This window comes from Lepidochelys olivacea (assembly GCF_965140295.1).
Source record: "Lepidochelys olivacea isolate rLepOli2 genome assembly, chromosome: 4".
Taxonomy (NCBI): Eukaryota; Metazoa; Chordata; order Testudines; family Cheloniidae; genus Lepidochelys; species Lepidochelys olivacea.
This window is the reverse complement of record NC_140414.1, coordinates 94,013,812-94,036,681: the sequence shown is the minus strand read 5'-3', so window position 1 is coordinate 94,036,681 and position 22,870 is coordinate 94,013,812. Positions and strand designations below refer to the sequence as shown.

Sequence of the window (22,870 nt, the reverse complement as noted above, 5' to 3'; positions counted from 1 at the left end):
CTCATTAAAAATATCCCAAGCTAAACAACCATGTAAGAACTTTTGATTTACCCTATAGAAAAGGAAATTTGTCAGTTCACCATTCATCTTTTCTATAAATATCAGTGATGAAGCTCCATGCTATTTTAAATGGAGGCAAAACAATATAAACAGCAATAAATGTAATTAACTTGATTAATTAGCACACTAAACATAACTATTTTCTATTTATGGTCATTAATTGTTATTGATTTTGCAATGAGAAATTTTTATGGTTACAAGACTGCACTGAAGTCATTTGAAGGTTTGATTTTACTCTACTTTTGATTACTGTACTGAAACAAACAAAGCAAATCTTGATATTTGACATATTGTTCTTAAAAATAGGCAGTAAACATAACACAATAATGGACTATTCTATGGTCCAATTTGCCAACAATTTATACCAGACCAAAGGTATTTGAGAGCAAACAAGCTGTGGTGTTAGTGAAATGATCACCAGATGATATTTCTAGGAATTGCATAGCTAATATGGATGGATTCACAGATGATCTTCAACAAAATGAACCACTGATATTCTTTTAAGGCATGATTCAAACCCTCCAGAAGTCAACACTTGGCTTGGACAGATTTCAATTAACTTCAGATCAGGCCCTAAGAGCATTAGACCGACTGGAAGAAGCACTGATCAATATGCAGTCTTCTGCAATACATTTCACTGAGGCTATATATTTCATATGATCCTAATTTTGCATACAAATATACTATATTGTACATGCAAAGTAATGCTTAGAAGCCTGATTATCCAATCTACACGTGTAAATCCTAGCACAACTGGACATTGGGACTCTTTTTTCCCCATGTTGGAACCCATAAGATATTAAAATAATAGAGTTTAAGTTCAGACTGCTGTAAGAAGTGCAAATCTGGATATAGATTCCAAATCTGCAACCATGTATTCCTACCCCCTCATATTTTCATAACGATATGTCTCTTTGCTATCATTTTTAATAACGTATAGTGTACATTAGCTTTTTTCCCCTAGAGGAGGAAAAATGGTGAAGTCAAGAAGCATGCTAGAAAGACCTGATGGCTTCTTACTAGGGTTTTTTTTTTTGTATTATTAAATTTTTGGATTTAATAGAATAAAGTTACAAAATAGCATTAAATTTACTTGCCCTTTTTTATGCCTTTCTCCTAAATCATTCATATATAGAACAGCATATTCTCTGCAAAATTAATGAGCTATCTGAATGTCAGAAGGAAAAAAGGAGTAAAAATAAAATCTGAGTGTCCTGTCAGGGACTGTTAAAGGCCCAGATGCTGTAGGTAATTTAATTGTGCTTAGCACCCTGTAGCAGCATTGTGCATGCCTTAGCACTTGAATCAAGTATTAGCAATTAAAGAAGTTAAAGACTGGGAATTAACACCATCTTTTGAAGATGTACACCAAACCGCCAAAAGCACATTAAAATTCCTTTGAATAGTGTCTGCTTTCCCCCCCGCCTCCACTTTTGGATCCACCTGCTACATAACCAAACCAAGTATTCCTACTTTAAACATTTCTGAGCAGCAGTTATGTTATCTGTATTGGCTGACCTAGCATGAGGGTTAGCATCATCAAGACAGATGGCAAGGGATTGCTGATTAAACACTAACACCACTGTACTGGAACCATTAGTGACTTCTTTTCATTCGCTAACTAGGACTTCTACAGTTGAATCCAACTGTAACATGGAGTCCCATGACAGCTAGCAGCTTTAAGGAAATGCAGTTTCCTTTCTAATGAAGTGCTATAATCTGCTAGACAAGACATTTCCTTTTCCTTCTTCTTCATGCTACCTGGGAACACTCAGACACTCTACCGATCATGGTTCTGATAATGCAAACAGTTTTAAATACACGTAATCCCACTGACTTCAATGGGACTAGTCACATAGGTAAAGACAGGCATATGCATTCGCAGGATCAGGACTTATTTTGTTAAGAAGCCCTCCCTTTTATTTCTATGTCTGAGATGGACATTATCTCAGGACAAGAGATAAACTTCCTAATATGACAAGGTATGAGCAAATGTATGCAGTTTCATTACATGTTCCACATGTATGTTTCTCCAGGAAGAGTATTTACCATGCTGGAACAATAAAGGATCACTTGAATCTCTTACTTCCTCACTAATTGGAAGAAAGGGGAAATTAAAAAGGAGATGGGAGAAATCTCAACTGCTTTTATAAACTAATCCATTGTAAAAGTAGAATACAACTAATTCATCTGAAGAAGGAAAATATGTTGACAGTATTCTTTGGTCTCTTTCATTAACCTCTAAATAGATACAAAGTGCCAACATTATGGTGAATAATATACAACATGTATATCTTCAGGTGAAAACAATTCTATGTAGATCGTCTCGCTACCTAACCAAACTATCATAAAAAAAGTGTTTATTTTTTATTTAAAGATAAGATTTGCTGTATTTGTAGCTGACTAATTGCCTGCTCTAAAGTCTGTTTATTGTTTTGGTTGTCTAGCATTTTTGTTATTTCTACATAAGAGCCAAGAAAGTCAAATAAAAGAAATAATAAAACCCCTTTAAATAGCAGAGAGAACAAAAAGCGTGGCTGTTACAATGCTGGAATACAAAATTAAAGCACACTTCTGTAATATACTTCAGCACATGCTTACCTTTAAGCGAGTGAAGAGTCCCAGTGACTTGAATTGACTTCAGTTCCTCACATGCTTAAAGCTTTTCATATGCTTAAGCATCACGCTGAATTGGGGTACACATGTGCCGACTTTCTGATTTCCTTGGGTTACTCGACGCCTGCTCTGCCCTGGAGCACCCACGGAGTTGGTGCCTATGGGCTAATATCTAGAGTTACTAATTACTCCAAGCAAAGGTGTGTTTTTGTTGTTGTTTTTTGTTCCGTTTTAATGAAAATATTGGTGTAAGTGAGAGGAGGACTTATAACAAAAACTGGAGTGGAGGAGAGGGAAAGGTTTTCCCTCTATCATAAATGTAACCCTAACAACCAAAGTAGGGAATGTTTGCTAGTGAATCACAGGACCGGCTCTAGGCACCAGCAAAGCAAGCACGTGCTTGGGGCGGCACATTTCCAGGAGCGGCTTCATTCCGGCCAGCCTTTTTTGGGGGGCAGTTGTGCTCTTGGAGCTGTGCCACTTAGACTTTGCCACTTTGCTTGTGGCGGCAAAAAACCTATAGCTGGCCCTGGTGAATCAGTATTGTCTAGTGGTTGTATAGAAAACCAAGGCACTAAAATAGTCTTCAGTTTAAAAAGTTGTTTTAACTTCTAGAATATCACTTCCTTTCCATGCTTCCATAAACCATCTGTAGATCGCTTAACAGCAAAACCATACTGAAAAGCAGGTGTTACACATACAGATGGGTGAAAACTTTGGGATGAAACTATTTTATTCACTAAAAAAAAGTTGTCATAAAGTAGGGAATCTCAACCTTGTTTGTACACAGAGGCTCAGGATACTGGCCCAACTATTCATTATTGCATAGACCACCCCCCATTGTAATGACAACACAGAAAAGATAGAATTTAATTTAGCATATTAATGTTACGCATATGTATGTAGAGGTCCAAAACCCTGATAGTAGGCGTTTGAACTCAGACATATCAAACAGCAGGACATGCTTCTGTGTTTCACAGAGGAAATGCAGAATGTGTAACAGCAACAGGCAGCTAACTAAACTAACCATGTACTCTTGCTAAATTGTGAAGTGACTTACTGTTTTACCTTTTTCATTTACATAATATGTTTTATACTTAGAAATTCATAAGAGAAACACAGTAGATATTGCTTGATAGTCATTGTATGATACCGTAGTATACTGGTACAGCTGTACATCAGATGTAAAAATATTAATTAACATCTAAAAAAGTATATAAAAAATTAAAGGCTATCACAAACATTTTGCAATAAACATCTACAGTTTAAGAAGGAATTATTGCTAAGGTAAACAGAAACACAAAGAATACTGCAAATAATTTGAACAAGGGTATCTATTTTAAATTGAAATGCAATCTCTCTCTTCATAACTAACTAACCAATATATAAAAAGATATTTGTTTTATATTGAAATGTTATATTAAAAAAGGTGATAATCGGTACAATGAGAAGTCAAGTGAAGTGAAGTGAAGTGAAAATCTTCAAGGTAAACTCAACCAAAGCTAATGGTCATAGGTCTAATTAACTGTTTGGTGGCGGTCACATGGATGAATTGCATATCATTCATCCCATTCTACCGATAATCATGGATATGTCAGTCATCAGGCATAAATGCAGGGACCAAAGCTCACCAGACTTTTGGCTTCAAAGAACAGATAAGACTAACTACCAAGTGAGCTGAAAAAGATGCTTCAGAATCTCATCTGGCAGAAGGAACCAATAAATCATAGAATCATAGAGTATCAGGGTTGGAAGGGACCTCAGAAGGTCATCTAGTCCAACCCCCTGCTCAAAGCAGGACCAATCCCCAATTTTTGCTCCAGATCCCTAAATGTCCCCCTCAAGGATTGAACTCACAACCCTGGGTTTAGCAGGCCAATGCTCAAACCACTGTTTGACTATCTACTGAATGCTTGGGTAGTAGATATATTTCACTGAGAGTTAAATGGAAATTTTATTTACTAGCCATTTTAATCATACATCTTTGTTATCACCTCCTGAACGTTACATATCATGTATTGTATACATACACCACCCACCATAGCTTTAGGAGTAATGGCAGCAATGTGCCTATTAGCTAGGCTATCAGAATGAATTCTTCTTTATCAAACAGCCTGAATTGGTCTAAAACATTTCATGTGTGTGTAAAAAATAAAATAATTCTCTTAGATTTATCACTAGAAGCTCAGTTAGAGCAAAATTAGCAATGGCTGTTTCACAAGTAGCAGTCAGAGCTACGCTTCCTTCATTAGAGCTCTCGTGTATGAGTTTGTGCACTTTAAGAATTGGCCAATTGTTTCTTGCCTAAAGGGTCATTCAAATGGCCAACTACTTACCAATTTGTCTCATTATTTACATACCACATCTTTATATAGCTGAGCTTTTTTTTTTGGTAAATTAGCCATCTTATTACATGCTAAATGTTTCTGTTCACTTTAATTGAGAATTAATTTCTTCAACTTAAAATGAAAAATAGATGTTATTATAAGACAAGTTTTGAAATCATTGCCCTAAATATTAAAGAGACTTTATAAAAGGAAATCTCCCAAAATAATTATCTTTATTTTTAATTAGAAGAAGCAAAAATTGAACATATTATTTACGGTTATAGTATTTTAACAAGGCACATTCCCTGTATCAGACCACACTTTGCACAGCAAGCAAAATTTAATGAATATGACATTATTTATGTAATTTGTTTATTCAACAAAGAGGCCAAAGTACAGAATAGGACTGGTCAAAATTTTCTAACAAAATTACGTGTTGTGATTAAATGAAAATTTTCATGGGACATGTCTACTTTCATGGCATTTTCATACATATTTTTCTTTGAATAAAGGAATTTAAAAGAATTTAAAGATCCTGGTCCACAAATTGGAAAAGAAAAGTAAGGGGCTGGAGGAGCAAAATGAGATCTGTAAGGTACATGCAATACAGTTGTTTCCTTCAGTGGAATCTGGCCCCAGGGGCAAGAGATTCTAGAGGAAGGGACTGGGAGATCAGGCACATGGAAGACTGAAGATACCATTTTGGCAGCTTAACAAAAATAAACTGGAGGAAGAAGAAGAGATAAAAAGCTCTGCGGGAGGAGGGGACCCAGTGAGCTCCCAATAGGGCTGCCAGACCCTGCACCACAGTTGTCTTTCGTAGCATTCCTTTCACAGGATGGCAGCAATAACTGTGAAAGGGCATTTGTCAGAAGAGCCAAAGCAAGTGAGGATTCAGGGAGTTACCAGAGTAACTCACATGGTGCAAATTAGGAAAAACAAACAATTGTAATAAGACTATGTAAAGAAGAGTGTGGCAACTAATGAGGTGGAAGCACAGAAGACTAAAGCATGGTTCGATGCCAAAGGAGACGTGACCTATCATCAAGTAGGATCTATAGTCATGATCCAGGCTCCCTACCACCCTTTCTGAAAGGGTATGTTCCATGAGTGATATTGGATCGACTTGCCCCCTCCGTATGCTTAGCAGACCTGGGAAGTGAAGAGCAGAGTTGGGTTCAGGGAGGCCAACTCAAAGCTCATGAAAGAAAGTAAAGAAAGAGGGGAGAAATGGTTTCTTCCCTTTTTGTCTTACAGATTTGCAACAATGAAGTGGTGGAAGGTTACACCCTTGTGTGTCCTGATGTGGGGGTGTGTGGCATTGGTCACAAGTTTTAGAAACAGTCCAATCGATGATTCCTCAGTCCCAAGGCCACCCAGAAGTACAACAGACTCCAACTGCTCCATAAGAATGGAAGGGAAATTATATGAAAACCACTATCTGGAACTAAACAAAAATCAAACTACCTTTCTAGGAAATTTGTCTTGTTCAGGCACAGGGATAGTATTGTCAGCAGTTGGAGAACTACCAGGGGTGTGTTTGGGAGGTATCTGTGGGCCAAAATGCACAACTGGGGAAGGGGCTGTATGATTTGAGAGTTTATGGGTCTAAAATACATTCCAGGAAGGTGGTGGCATATAAATGAGTCTGGGGCTTTTAAACAAGACGAGGGAACATTGTGGCATATAAACAAGTATGGGGTTTTTCTAAGGCAAAACAATTTTATTTTAGTAGGCCCAATTGGTGGGCTTGTATGTAAATAGAACCCAGCTGTTTCGGTGGTGAATAATAAATAATATGCAACACCCCACACCCCAGCCCAAAATATGTACCTCTACCATAGAATCATTTAAATATGACGCCCTATAGAAATTGTACAGTCAGACGGGATTCTGTGGCAACTATACTGGGTGGCCTGGGAGTTGGGGGTCTCTCTATGGAATTCTGCAACCATTGAGGGATTAAACCTTAAAATTAACTTGATGATTGATAAATTTGGTCAAGCCATTGAAAAAAGGAGGAGGAAGCAGTACTTCAACCTTGCAGCAGGAGGCATTGATTATTATTAATATGTACTCCCTTGCACAAACTTCAAACTGGATTAATATATCTGTAAATACCCTAATTAGTTCATTGAATAATAATGTTTCTTGGGCAATTGTGTGTAGTATATATGGTACCAAATGTTTTATGCATGTAATACAGGAAATAGAAGCGATAAAGTAGGAGGAGTGATCAAGTTTGTTAAATAGCACACTTACCTCTACCACACTAATAGAAAAGGGAATTCATAACACGGGGGGAGAAAATTTGCAATTTGCAAAGCTGAACCTTGGGCACCACATGAAATTAATAATTCGACTGTGCCAGTTATGATTTTTATTTCTAAATGGACAGGTAATCCTAAAGAATTGGTATATTTGAATAATATGGGTATAATAGAGAATGAGATCTATAAACAGCATTGTACCAATGTGAAGATAGCAACACAAAGAGGAGATTAAATAAACACAACCTGCTAAAAAAAAATAAAATAAAACCAAGCACAGGTGGTTCTGTTAGTGCTCAGCACGAATTAAGCTAACCAAAAGTGAGGGATGTTGGGCCCGACTAGTCATTAAACAGAGAGTGAAGGAGGTGGCACAGCTTGGGTACACAGTATGTGCTCTGGGATACCACAAGTTTCTGGTGGGAACACCACCATGCTACAGGAGCCTGAATGGACTTTGTCTGAAACTCACCTCTCTGACTCAGACTGGGACCAATGCCCTATGGCCAAGTGTACAGATTAAGGAGAATGCAACAGAGACCATGATAGACAACACCAAATGGTGACCAATCTCTTTGCACCCATACCTCCCTTGTCCATTAACACCACTGATTTGGTACAAAGGAAAATAAGAGTAATTGGTGCTCATTGTCCAACAGCTGAGCAACCTGAAATTGCAGACAATATTGTACAGGCAGAGGAGACACTTTGGTGGACTGTACCAGACGTGGTGTGCTTGCACCCCCTGGTTTGTACTTTGAGCCTAATTTTAATGGTGGTTCAAATGATTACAACTATTGTGGTCTTGGGAATGTGCTATTGAGTAAATATACTTGAAAAATAAAGCACAGAAATACAGGAATTTAATGACAATGGAATAAATGCAAATATAAAAAGAAAGACAGAAGCAGGGGAATGTAGTTGAGGCTTGGCCCGACATGAGTCGTTGGCAATCCCTGAGCCACAAGCTCATTGGCAGACATTGCAGGTGGTGTTGGAAGACAGGCTTGGGCTGAGATTGCTGCGTGACCATTGTTTTTCCTTTCTTTTCTGGCGTTTTTCTGTGACCAGGGCAAGGCGATTTTCCTCAAAAGTGGACATTCCCTTTCGGACAAGTCTTCACCAGTTATCTCCATCCTAGGCTGCTGTCTCCCAGTGTGTAATGTCAATGCCACATCACTTGATGTTTATCCTGAGGGTGTCAAAAGCGTTTCTTTTGACCTCCCTGTTTCCTTTCTACTTTGGTGAGTTAGGTATACAGCAGTTGTTTTTGTAAGCATACATCAGGCATGTGCACACAGTGCCTGCTACACCTCAACTGAAGATGAATAATCAGGGCCTCAGCACTAAAGATGTTGGCCTCTGTGAGGACACCGACATTAGTGTGGTGATCCTCCCCCTTTATGTTGAGGATCTTCCGAAGAAAGTGCTAGTGCAGGTTTTTCAGGTGTTTTCTGTCGGTCACCCAAGTCTCACAGCCGTAGAGGAGAGTTGGGGTTATCGCCGCTTTATGAACTAAAAGTCTAGTATGTGTTCTGATGTTGTGATTGTTGAACACCCGGCGAGACAGTCTGCAAAAGGCAAGGCTGGCACAGCGAATTCTGTGCTGAATCTCAACATCTATGTCTGCCCATTGTGAGAGATGGCTGCCAAGATTGGCAAGTATTCTACATTTTCTAGTTTTTCTTTGTTGATGTAGATCTTCCTTGATGGGTCCGATGATTGACCAGGGACTAGCTGGTGGAGAACTTTTGTTTTGCCAATGTTCAGAGTTATCCCTAGGCTTTTGTAAGCTTCAGAGAAGCAATTACGGGCTGTTTGTAGATCCTCCTTTGAGTGTGCAACTACAGCACAATCATCTAGGTACTGGAGTTTGGTTATTGTTGCTGATATTACTTTAGTTCTGGCATGGAGATGAGAAAGGTTGAAGAGGTTGCCGTCAATCCGATCTTGGATGCCAATGCCCTGTGGTAGATGGCCTTGGGTTAGTGTTTTCACAGCTGCTAAGAAGATGGAGAAAAGGCTGAGTCCCACTACACAGCCTTGTTTTACACTAGTTCGGATGACAAAGGGCTCAGAGATAGAGCCACTGCACAGGATGGAGGCAGTCATCTGGTCATGGAGGAGTCTTACAATGGTGATAAATTTGCTTGGGCAGCCAAACTTTGACATGACTTTCCTCAGAGCCTCATGGTTGACAGTTGAAGGCTTTGGTCAGATCGATAAAGGCCATGTCCAGCTCTTGGTGTTCTTGACATTTTTCCTGATCTGCCTGGCTGCGAAAATCATGTTGGTTGTGCCTTGTGATGGTCTGAAGCCACACTGGGACTCTGGAAGTACTTCCACTGGAAGACATGAGTAATTAACACACGGAGGGAGGCCTCATTTATTTGAAGACAGAATTGGGGAGGTAAATGAATCATCAGGTTGAAAACAGAATGTTTGTACTAAATATAAGTAAATATGTCAGTAGGCTAAGAAGTCAGAATGAGCCAACTGAAATAAGAGAGAGAACATCCAGGGAACTATTTACTATGAACTAGATAACAAGGGACAAAATAACTTAGGAATGTAGAGAGGAGGGAAAGAGGGAGGTCTAACCATGGACAGTAATAATGCATGCTGCACAGGGATTGATGCCTGCAAAGTAACCAAGCCAATCGAACAAATGTGTGATGCAATGTATAGTAAATGCAATGAAATGTGTTTTATATATATTAAGGGAGAGAATTTCGGAGTAATTTTGGAGCTGTGATGTACCCTGCATCCATCCCCTCTGTGTTTTAGTCTGATCACCTTAGCATTGATGTATGTCAAATAAAGACAGGTTTCAGAGTAGCAGCCGTGTTCGTCTGTATTCGCAAAAAGAAAAGGAGTACTTGTGGCACCTTAGAGACTAACCAATTTATTTGAGCATAAGCTTTCGTGAGCTACAGCTCACTTCATCGGATGCATAAAGTGGAAAATGCAGTGAGGATGTTTTATACACACAAACCATGAAAAAATGGGTGTTTATCACTTCAAAAGGTTTCCCACCCCCCCTTGGAGTCTGGTTTTGAAAACAGAAAAAACTTCAAAACCAGACTCCAGCGAGAGACTGCTGAATTGGAATTCATTTGCAAATTGGATACAATTAACTTAGGCTTGAATAGAGACTGGGAGTGGCTAAGTCATTATGCAAGGTAACCTATTTCTCCTTGTTTTTTCCTACCCCTCCCCCCCACCACTGTTCCTCAGACGTTCTTGTTAAACCCTGGCTTTGTGCTGGAAATGGCCCACCTTGATTATCATACACATTGTAAGGAAAGTGATCACTTTAGATAAGCTATTACCAGCAGGAGAGGAGGGGGGGAAGAAAACCTTTTGAAATGATAAACACGCATTTTTTCATGGTCTGTGTGTATAAAACATCCTCACTGCATTTTCCACTTTATGCATTCGATGAAGTGAGCTGTAGCTCATGAAAGCTTATGCTCAAATAAATTGGTTAGTCTCTAAGCTGCCACAAGTACTCCTTTTCTTTTTGCAAATAAAGATAGTTGACTGTCGAAAGCTGGAGTCAAACTGCACTCTTGGGAATCTGAGTGGAAAGAGGTCTCAGAGGGAATTCCAACAAGGTGGGTGCTCTTACTGCTCAGTAAAAGCATCATTGGGCACTTTAGATTAATACGCTTTAAAGTATACTAAACAAAGGGCACTTTTAGTACTTAAAAAGAGCATCCTCATGGTGAGTTAATGTAGAGTAGCGAGCACTCTGCCAAATCACATGCTGTCTTGTTGAATACTGAATTCCTGTGCAGACAAAGCCACAGTCTTTGTGTATTTATGTAGGGTAGGTAGGAACACATGGCAAACTAATAGAGATAGTCTGAAGACATTAATGGGTGTTCCATTTACACAAGATTTGCAAGAAAAGGGTACAGTTAAGGTTGTGTGGGCACATTGAATGATAATTTCTTGAAAATTTTCATGTATAAATTCTTAATTCTAACTGAGAATTAATGAAGATTTTTGCCTTTGGAACTTTTGGTTTTGTGTCTTATGATTTCAAAAATTAACTTATGCACTACATGTCAATGCTAAGTGCTAGCAAAGTTTAAAGGCATAAATATAAAACATTTCTGAGTTTCCAACTCTTCTAACAAGGTTGAACAATTTTTAGTTAGACGTTTTAGTTGGAAAAAGTTTTTTTTCCTTCTGTGAACCTGGAATTTTGAAATCTAAGCTGTTTAAAAAAATTTAATTTGAAAGTTCTAATTTCTGTTCTGCAGTGTAAAATGAAAAATTTTAGACCAAAAGGTTGCTTGCTTGTTTTAAATAAAGCCAGAACAGGGTTCAGAAATAGGATCTAGGTCCAAGATTTTCAAAAATGGGTGCCTAAAGGTTAGGCTCCAAAAACAATTTAGATACCTAAATAAGGGGCTGAAAAGCAAAGAGCATTCAGCTGTTCTCACTGAGATCAATAGGAACAATGAAGTGCTCAGTGTTTTTACAAATTAAGCCACTGATATAGGCGCCTACATATGAAGTTAAGATCCTAATCAGGCACTCATTTTAAAAAAAAAATTGGCTGAAACAAAATACATCTTTCAACATTACCCATGTAATGACTACATGATGAAAAATTTATTATTTCTGGAGGTACAATTTCCCCCCTTATCCAATTGTTATTCTGCACCTGTCCTACTTGCCTATGCTGCTCAGTCACTGACATTAAAGTTATCTTTGCATTATTGTGATGTTCCTAAAGAGACCCTTCAACTAAAATTAGGATTTCATCACACAAAATGAAAGCTCCTTATGATCTGTCCAATATTTTTATTATTAAAAACAAATACAATTTCAGTAACATTCACAAACACAACACATGCTTCTTCAGATTCTACCATTTGCCTGGCCATTCAGCACAATCCATAGTGATAACAACACAGAGAGCTGCTGTTCCTGTGACTTCCACCCCTTGTAATTTTTCAGCGTCAAGACAACTAGCACTGTGCATTGATGACAGACATGGCATTGTTGTTATTATAACGACTCAGAGCCATGACTTTATATTTAAACATATACAATTGAATTCTCCAATACTACCTGTCACCATTGTTTATACTTTCCCCCTTCACCCCTTGTAGATTGGGATGTGCTCCAAAATGTCTTCATGATGTACTTTATAACCCACCTCTACTGAATATACTTCATCATCCTGAGTCTCTCATGGAATGGAGTACCTCATTTATTAACAGTTTTATTCAGGGTCTTCCATCTCCCTGAATGATCATACCATACTTTTTCTTTTCTTTAAAACAGAAAATGGTAGCTAGATTAATCTTCCATTTGAAGATCTTCAGAAGAGCTTAAATTCTCATTGAATATTTCCCAGAGACCCACTGGGCACTGTGGGGCTTGGGGCTATAGCCCCAGTGGGGCTCACCGGGGCTTCTGCAGGTTTGAAAATAGTTAATGGAGCTCTGCTCCAGATAGCTCTGGCTGAATTTAGCCCTGCTCCTCAGACCCTCCTAGTCTAGTATGGACACTTTTCCAAATATCTCAGATGAAGAGAGTGTATTCTCTTAAAGTTTGACCAGTGCAGCAATTTGGACGTCAAGATCTGGGTCCAGATTATCCACACTGTGGCCCCTTGTGTAGTCATTTATGTTTGTGTAAAGTGGGTGTTAAATGCTACTGTTCTGATTTGGTAGCATTTTACACCTTTTTGTACATGTGTAAATAGAAAGTGTAAGGTCGTAAAGAATCAACCGTGAGAAGTCTTGTTCCTGAGATTTTCAATAACATTGTATACACCTGTATTCCTCTTACACTCTTACAGGAGCATTTCAGATTTTGTAATGTTCACAAACCAACATTCATAGAATCATAGACTATCAGGGTTGGAAGGGACATCTAGTCCATCCCCCTGCTCAAAGCAGGACCAATTGCCAACTAAATCATCCCAGTCAGGGCTTTGTCAAGCCTGACCCTAAAAACTTCAAGGGAAGGAGATTCCACCACCTCCCTACGTAACACATTCCAGTGTTTCACCACCCTCCTAGTGAAAAAGTTTTTCCTAATACCCAATCTAAACCTTCCCCTCTCCAACTTGAGACCATTACTCCTCGTTCGGTCATCTGCTACCACTGAGAACAGTCTAGATCCATCCTCTTTGGAACCCCCTTTCAGGTAGCTGAAAGCAGCTATCAAATCCCCCCTCATTCTTCTCTTCCATAGACTAAACATCCCCAGTTCCCTCAGCCTCTCCTCATAAGTCATGTGTTCCAGTCCCCTAATCATTTTTGTTGCCCTCTGCTGGACATTTTCCAATTTTTTCACATCCTTCTTGCAGTGTGGGGCCCAAAACTGGACACAGTACTCCAGATGAGGTCTCACCAATGTCAAATAGAGGGGAATGATCACGTCCCTCCATCTGCTGGCAATGCCCCTATGCCCCTACTTATACATCCCAAAATGCCATTGGCCTTCTTGGCAACAATGGCACACTGTTGACTCATATCCAGCTTTTCGTCCACTGTAACCCCTAAGTCCTTTTCTGCAGAACTGCTGCCGAGCCATTCGGTCCCTACTCTGTAGCTGTGCGTGGGATTCTTTCGTCCTAAGTGCAGGACTCTGCACTTGTCCTTGTTGAACCTCATCAGATTTCTTTTGGCCCAATCCTCTAATTTGTCTAGGTCCCTCTGTATCCTATCCCTACCCTCCAGCGTATCTACCTCTCCTCCCACTTTAGTGTCATCTGCAAACTTGCTGAGGGTGCAATCCACACCATCCTCCAGATCATTAAGGAAGATATTGAACAAAATCGGCCCAAGGACCAACCCTTGGGGCACTCCACTTGATACTGGCTGCCAACTAGACATGGAGCCATTGATCAGTACCCGTTGAGCCCAACAATCTAGCCAGCTTTCTATCCACCTTGTAGTCCATTCATCCATCCCATACTTCTTTAACTTGCTGGCAAGAATACTGTGGGAGACCGTGTCAAAAGCTTTGCTAAAGTCAAGGAACAACACGTCCACCGCTTTCCCCTCATCCACAGAGCCAGTTATCTCATCATAGAAGGCAATTAGATTAGTCAGGCATGACTTGCCCTTGGTGAATCCATGCTGACTGTTCCTGATCACTTTCCTCTCCTCTAAGTGCTTCAGAATTGAATCCTTGAGGACCTGCTCCATGATTTTTCCAGGGACTGAGATGAGGCTGACTGGCCTGTAGTTCCCAGGATCCTCCTCCTTCCCTTTTTTAAAGATGGGCACTACATTAGCCTTTTTCCATCCATCTGGGACTTCCCCCGATCACCATGAGTTTTCAAAGATAATAGCCAATGGCTCTGCAATCACATCCACCAACTCCTTTAGCACTCTCGGATGCAGCGCATCCGGCCCCATGGACTTGTGCTCGTCCAGCTTTTCTGGATAGTCCCAAACCACTTCTTTCTTCACAGAGGGCTGGTCACCTCCTCCCCATACTGTGCTGCCCAGTGCAGTAGTCTGGGAGTTGACTTTGTTCGTGAAGACAGAGGCAAAAAAAGCATTGAGTACATTAGCTTTTTCCACATCCTCTGTCACTAGGTTGCCTCCCTCATTCAGTAAGGGGCCCACACTTTCCTTGACTTTCTTTTTGTTGCTAACATACCTGAAGAAACCCTTCTTGTCACTCTTAACATCTCTTGCTAGCTGCAACTCCAGTTGTGATTTGGCCTTCCTGATTTCACTCCTGCATGCCCGAGCAATATCTTTACACTCTTCCCTGGTCATTTGTCCAATCTTCCACTTCTTGTAAGCTTCTTTTTTGTGTTTAAGATCAGTAAGGATTTCACTGTTAAGCCAAGCTGGTCGCCTTTCATATTTACTATTCTTGCTACAAATCGGGATGGTTTGTCCCTGTAACTTCAATAAGGATTCTTTAAAATACAGCCAGCTCTCCTGGACTCCTTTCCCCCTCATTTTATTCTCCCAGGGGATCCTGCCCATCAGTTCCCTGAGGGAGTCAAAGTCTGCTTTTCTGAAGTCCAGGTTCTGTATTCTGTTGCTCTCCTTTCTTCCCTATTTCTTTTCTATTTGTTCCACTTTTAGGATGAATTAACAATTAAATTCATTTTCCATTTTAGGTCACTATTCATTTCTCTGAATCCTGTGGGCCGATGTTCATAAATAAAAGAATCTCCACAACTTGTATTAACAGCAATAAAAGGTGTTAGTACTGAAGATTTCTAAAAAATATTAGGCTACTCACTCCTGATTTGCTTCATCAAAAAAATAGAAAGAAAAAGATAAACAGGACAAAATGTAAATGACACTTATAGTTAGGAACATTCCACTCTCTTGATTTAATCTGCACCAGCTGTAGACCAATTAAACAGTTCCCAGGTGTTCACATTAATGACTAAAACAACATGTTTTCTTTCAGGCTTTTTAACTATTTATAATATTAAACTGAAATACAATGTGTCTAAGCAGATCAGGTCATGCACACACACTTTTGCAACGTTGTATTGACTTGACAAGACATGGTATTACCAATCAGAGTACTAGCTTCACTGCTGCAGATGTAAATGAGTGTCACAGAAACCCCACCTTTTAACAATATCGGCTGAAGTAGAATGTTTTAATAATGCATCTTCTCGAAGCAACAGACACTGGCAAGTACCAAGTGGCTAAAACAGATATCAGTTTAATTTCTTCTCATCTGTATCTGCTAGCAAGTCTGGTTACTTTTGCACACAAATTTCCCATGGTCATTTATAATAATCAGCACAGATGGTGGGTTTCTGTGAATGATACTCCCACACAACAAGTGTAGTTTCTACAGGCCTGAAACAACAATCTTAACTCCATGTGAAGGCAAAAAGTCATCAAAGCTAGAATTTACAAAGCAACTAACTGTAAAACTATCTCAGGATTCTTGAATATATGAATTAGCAGACCATGAAGAATGTGTGTAATAGCAGCAACATTGCTTGATCATAAGAACATAAGAAGGGCCATACTGGGTCAGACCAAAGGTCCATCCAGCCCAGTATCCTGTCTGCCAACAGTGGCCAATGCCAGGTGCCCAGAGGAAGTGAACCTAACAGGTAATGATCTAGTGATCTCTCTCCTGCCATCCATCTCTACCCTCTGACAAACAGAGGCTAGGGACACCATCCTTACCCACCCTGGCTAATAGCCATTAATGGACTTAACCTCCATGAATTTATCCAGTTCTCTTTTAAACCCTGTTATAGTCCTAGCCTTCACAACCTCCTCAGGCAAGGAGTTCCACAGGTTGACTGTGTGCTGAGTGAAGAAGAACTTCCTTTTATTTGTTTTAAACCTGCTACCCATTAATTTCATTTGGGGGTCCCTAGTTCTTATATTATGGGAAAAAGTAAATGACTTTTCCTTATTCACTTTCTCCACTCCACTCATGATTTTATAATTATGGAATTAAAGGAAAATGAAACCAGACTTTTACAGGAACTACTGATTAATGAATATGAATATCTGTCCAAAAAAAAGTTCCCTCCTCCCCGCCCACCATCTCTTAACCCTCTCTCCTGAAAAAGATATTTTTTCTCAGCCATCAGACAAAACATAGACATTCTGCAGGAAGAGAGGTCTTCTGATTGATTAGAAGCTGGAGCATCTCCCTTGAGAACAAACTTCAGAAATAGTAATCACAATACATAAGGTACCTAAACCAGATTTCAGTCCTCCCCTTGTTCAGAAACAACATATGATAGTTAATGGCCTAACACTAGATAGAACCATTGGGCTTTCATAATGTTAGGAGATTTTCCTTTTAAGCATTCATGTTTATAAGGTCAGATTCTTTAATTCTCACCTTTTAATGAGAGGTTGACTTGTTTTTACCAAAAACTTTTCTATGCCATGCCTGAGTAGTCCAGGTTAGTACCTATTCTTGGAGCATACTGAGAACAGCAGGTATCATTTATAAAATGAAAAAATATCACTGTGAGAAAAGCAAAGTATTAAAGCCCTTCTTCAAGGCACAAATTCCAAATCCCATTAAACACTGATTGCTTTAAAGTTCTGTGGAAGGCTGTAGGTTTGAGAGAGTCAAGGCCATGGCTCAAACTCAGCACAGAGCACATCTCATATTCGTTTTTCTGTTGGTGCTCATGAACAGTAGAATATCCAAGTTTCTTATCTAACTACACATTAAACCTTTTCCATTACATGCCCATATCTTTGCAGTATGGGGAAGTTCTGTTATTCTGAAGTAAAGCTAATAAATGAAAACATTCCTCATTACTACTCTAACTTTCTCTTTACTCACAACCCCACACTTCAATTTTTTCTCTGTTACTTGTGGATTTGTTGTATAATACAATGGGCAATCACTGGTAGATTATTTTTATTATTATTATTTTGTGCTATTTAAAAGTAAATTTGTGGATTTTTTTTAAAAAATCACAAACTTGCATACCAAATAGCTAGTTCAAATATTAAAGAGTATGTAGATTTGCCCAAAGAAGAGATAATTTACTAATGGCTGCTTTTCATCCCAAGAGATGTTTAACCTCTTTTCTTGCAAGAACTAAAATAATATTAATATCTACTATGGAAAAAGAGTGGAAACAATGTGATAAACTATTAGAAATACCTTTGGTAGACAAATATGATGAAGTTTTGTAAAAGATGTTGTAAAAATGATGCAGTTAAGATGAGGACTCCAAGAAGACGCAGAAGTCTGTTACCAGAGTTTTATAACAGAAAGCCTTATAATTGAAGTAGGGTGTAACTACCCCTAAAACACTGATTTATTTAATGTAAATATAATCTAATAGACTGCATTACATGTGATAAATTGCCAAGTCAGGATTATAGTTATTAAATGCAGATATTTTATAGTATCTTTCATCTAACAAAAAAGGATTAAAATGCTCCTCCCTAATTTTAAAAATTGTTAGGCCTTACATATGGATGTTTTTGGATGGAGAAAAACTGACATGACTGCAATTCGGCACCTCTGAAATGTTAGCTTAACAGTTTTCTTAGGAATGCAAAACTCCTAATTGAAAGGTAATGTATGCTTTGCTTTCAATGAAGTGGAGAAGAGGCAGCATTTTGCTTTCATAAGTAGGACTCCGCATCTGTCACAGAAGTCATAGATATGGTGACTTTCCAGGACCTCTGGGACTTCTGCAGTGCCCAGTGTGGCTGACCCCAGGGTTGCCAAAGCAGCTGGTTCCAGGGCCAGCAGCTCAGGTGGCTTTGGTAACAGCCACACTGGCTGCTGCTGAAGCGGCTCTGCAGCCAGCTACTTGGGCAGCCCTGCTGCCAGCCGCACTGGCCGCTGCTCGGGTGACCCTGGGCAGCTGACCCTGGGGACTGCCTGAGCAGCGGCCAGTGTGGCTGGCCCCGAAGATTGTCTCATCAGTGGTCCCAGGGCAGCCAGAGCAGCCACTGCCTGGCAGCCCCCAGCAGCCAGTGCCACTGGCTCCATACCCCCAACAGCGGCCCCCCAGAGCACTGCACCCCCAGTACCATCCCCCCATTAAGATTTAGTCAGGGGTATTTATAGTATAAGTCACGGACAGATCATGGGCTGTGAATTTATTTATTGCCCGTGCCCTGTCCATGACTTTTACTAAAAATACCCATGATTAAATTGTAGCCTTATTCATAAGCAATAAAGCTGAGCAATACAAATTTGTAGAAGCTAAGGCTGGCCAGAAAACAAGAATTCAGCGTAATGAAAAATGTTGAGGTTTCAAAACTTGTTTTTGTCCTGTATTGAAATAAAAAAATTAGAGCTTTCAAAATTTTCCATTAAAAAAAAAGGGGAGAGAGAGAGAGAGTTGCAATGAGTATATAATTAGTTGAAAAAAGTGAACAACTCCAAAAGGAGACCCTGAGAGACATAAAGACTTTATGGATCTTGGGTGGTAGATAGAATATCCCAGGTCGGGGTTCCAGGGGTGTGTCTGTGCGGATTTGATCTTGTGCTTTTTCAGGAAGTTTCTTGAGCAAATGCTGTAGTTGCTTTTGGTAACTCTCAGTGGGATCAGAGGGTAATGGCTTGTAGAAACTCGTGTTGGAGAGCTGCCGAGCAGCCTCTTGTTCATATTCCGACCTATTCATGACGACAACAGCACCTCCTTTGTCAGCCTTTTTGATTATGATGTCAGAGTTGTTTCTGAGGCTGTGGATGGCATTGCGTTCCGCATGGCTGAGGTTATGGGGCAAGTGATGCTGCTTTTCCACAATTTCAGCCCGTGCACGTCGGCGGAAGCACTGAGAGTTACCAAAAGCAACTACAGCATTTGCTCAAGAAACTTCCTGAAAAAGCACAAGATCAAATCCGCACAGACACACCCCTGGAACCCCGACCTGGGATATTCTATCTACCACCCAAGATCCATAAACCTGGAAATCCTGGGCGCCCCATCATCTCAGGCATTGGCACCCTGACAGCAGGATTGTCTGGCTATGTAGACTCCCTCCTCAGGCCCTACGCTACCAGCACTCCCAGCTACCTTCGAGACACCACTGACTTCCTGAGGAAACTACAATCCATCGGTGATCTTCCTGATAACACCATCCTGGCCACTATGGATGTAGAAGCCCTCTACACCAACATTCCACACAAAGATGGACTACAAGCCGTCAAGAACACTATCCCCGATAATGTCACGGCTAACCTGGTGGCTGAACTTTGTGACTTTGTCCTTACCCATAACTACTTCACATTTGGGGACAATGTATACCTTCAGATCAGCGGCACTGCTATGGGTACCCGCATGGCCCCACAGTATGCCAACATTTTTATGGCTGATTTAGAACAACGCTTCCTCAGCTCTCGTCCCCTAAAGCCCCTACTCTACTTGCGCTATATTGATGACATCTTCATCATCTGGACCCATGGAAAAGAAGCCCTTGAGGAATTCCACCATGATTTCAACAATTTCCATCCCACCACCAACCTCAGCCTGGTCCAGTCCACACAAGAGATCCACTTCCTGGACACTACAGTGCTAATAAACAATGGTCACATAAACACCACCCTATACCGGAAACCTACTGACCGCTATTCCTACCTGCATGCCTCCAGCTTTCACCCTGACCACACCACACGATCCATCGTCTACAGCCAAGCTCTGCGATACAACCGCATTTGCTCCAACCCCTCAGACAGAGACAAACACCTACAAGATCTCTGTCAAGCTTTCTTACAACTACAATACCCACCTGCAGAAGTAAAGAAACAGATTGATAGAGCCAGAAGAGTTCCCAGAAGTTACCTACTACAGGACAGGCCTAACAAAGAAAATAACAGAACGCCACTAGCCGTCACCTTCAGCCCCCAACTAAAACCCCTCCAACGCATTATTAAGGATCTACAACCTATCCTAAAGGATGACCCAACACTCTCACAAATCTTGGGAGACAGGCCAGTCCTTGCCTACAGACAGCCCGCAACCTGAAGCAAATACTCACCAACAACCACATACCACACAATAGAACCACTAACCCAGGAACTTATCCTTGCAACAAAGCCCGTTGCCAACTGTGCCCACATATCTATTCAGGGGACACCATCACAGGGCCTAATAACATCAGCCACACTATCAGAGGCTCGTTCACCTGCACATCCACCAATGTGATATATGCCATCATGTGCCAGCAATGCCCCTCTGCCATGTACATTGGTCAAACTGGACAGTCTCTACGTAAAAGAATAAATGGACACAAATCAGATGTCAAGAATTATAACATTCATAAACCAGTCGGAGAACACTTCAATCTCTCTGGTCACGCGATCACAGACATGAAGGTCGCTATCTTAAAACAAAAAAACTTCAAATCCAGACTCCAGCGAGAAACTGATGAATTGGAATTCATTTGCAAATTGGATACTATTAATTTAGGCTTAAATAGAGACTTGGAGTGGCTAAGTCATTATGCAAGGTAGCCTGTTTCCTCTTGTTTTTTCCTACCCCCCCCCCCAGATGTTCTGGTTTAACTTGGATTTTAACTTGAAGAGTGGTCAGTTTGGATGAGCTATTACCAGCAGGAGAGTGAGTTTGTGTGTGTATGGGGGTGGGGGGGATGTGAGAACCTGGATTTATGCAGGAAATAGCCCAGCTTGATTGTCATGCACATTGTGTAAAGAGTTGTCACTTTGGATGGGCTATCACCAGCAGGAGAGTGAATTTGTGTGGGGGGTGGAGGGTGAGAAAACCTGGATTTGTGCTGGAAATCACTTTAGATAAGCTATTACCAGCAGGACAGTGGGGTGGGAATAGGTATTGTTTCATATTCTCTGTGTATATATAAAGCCTGCTGCAGTTTCCACGATATGCATCTGAGGAAGTGAGCTGTAGCTCACGAAAGCTTATGCTCTAATAAATTGGTTAGTGTCTAAGGTGCCACAAGTCCTCCTTTTCTTTTTGCGAATACAGACTAACACGGCTGTTACTCTGAAACCTGTCAGTATTTTGTGTTATTTCTTCTTGAATTTACAAAGAATATGACAACATTCATTTGGACATATCCTTTTCCTGTAGAATATATAGTATGTTGATTCTCCAGGTTGAATACATCTTAGGTTTCATAACATGAGACAGAAGAGTTCTTTATTTTAAAAAAAATCCCTTTTTAATATCCTTTCCCCAGGGAACACAAGATTCTTTTATCCAAAAGTTTTACTACATAGAAAAGATGACAGCAATATTTTATGATAACATCAATGATATAAACCCTAGACAGAAATACTACTTTCATGAAAAACTTTTTACTACAGCATCCTGTATAGTAGAACCATCTATTAAAACTGTTAACACCACTAACACTATATAGCAATTACTAACAGGGTGTAGAGGTTTGTGTTTTTCTTCTACCCTCCCCATAGCAAGATTTGTGATAGACAAGATCAAGAGTTTTTAAGGCAACAATATCAAAAAAGTCAGAACTATTGTTAAAGGAAAACCAACACACTTTTGGTTTCCCAGCCAGTATCCATTTACTTTCCTTCTAATATATCCTCTATCTAGGACATTTAATTATTTTAAAGGTTACCGCAGATTGACCTTTTTCATAATTACCACCAGGAAGGCCATGAATGCCTTCAGTCCTGTGCTCGCCACTAAAATATACAGCCTTATTAGTAATATATTATTAGTAATTCTTTAATGTATAATAAATCATACTTATAATAGTAAATATTAGAAAATAGTAGACTTAATAAAAGCAGGATAACATAAAAGGAAATCAAAATAAAATGTACCCCATTAGTTACATTTGGAAGTTAGTAACTTTAGACCACTTTGAATTTTAATTTCATTTGGAATTTTTAGCTCTTATATTTTGTCCCTCAATTGTAAAATAAAGATATATCAAATTCATTTTCATTAATGACTGGAAATATATTCCATATTACCCTGATTACAGTACAGTGATGTCCTGACAACACAGACAATATCGTGTTATCTCGGTAAGAATTTCAAATAGGTTTACACTGTTTATATTCTGTTACTCAGATTCAGAATCTGTGGAGGACTGAATTCAGGATCTGGGCTGGGGGACCAATTCAATGCTCATTGAAGAGATGGAAGTCTTTCTGTTAGAGAATGGATAATTACTT

The 22,870-nt window shown here is 39.8% G+C and overlaps 1 protein-coding gene across 1 annotated transcript in view; it reads right to left on the bottom strand.

Annotated features, from left to right (window-relative positions):
• SGCZ (sarcoglycan zeta) overlaps positions 1–22,870 on the bottom strand; it is an 848,489-nt gene that overhangs the window by 103,660 nt on the left and 721,959 nt on the right. The gene's annotated exons all lie outside the window — the stretch shown is intronic.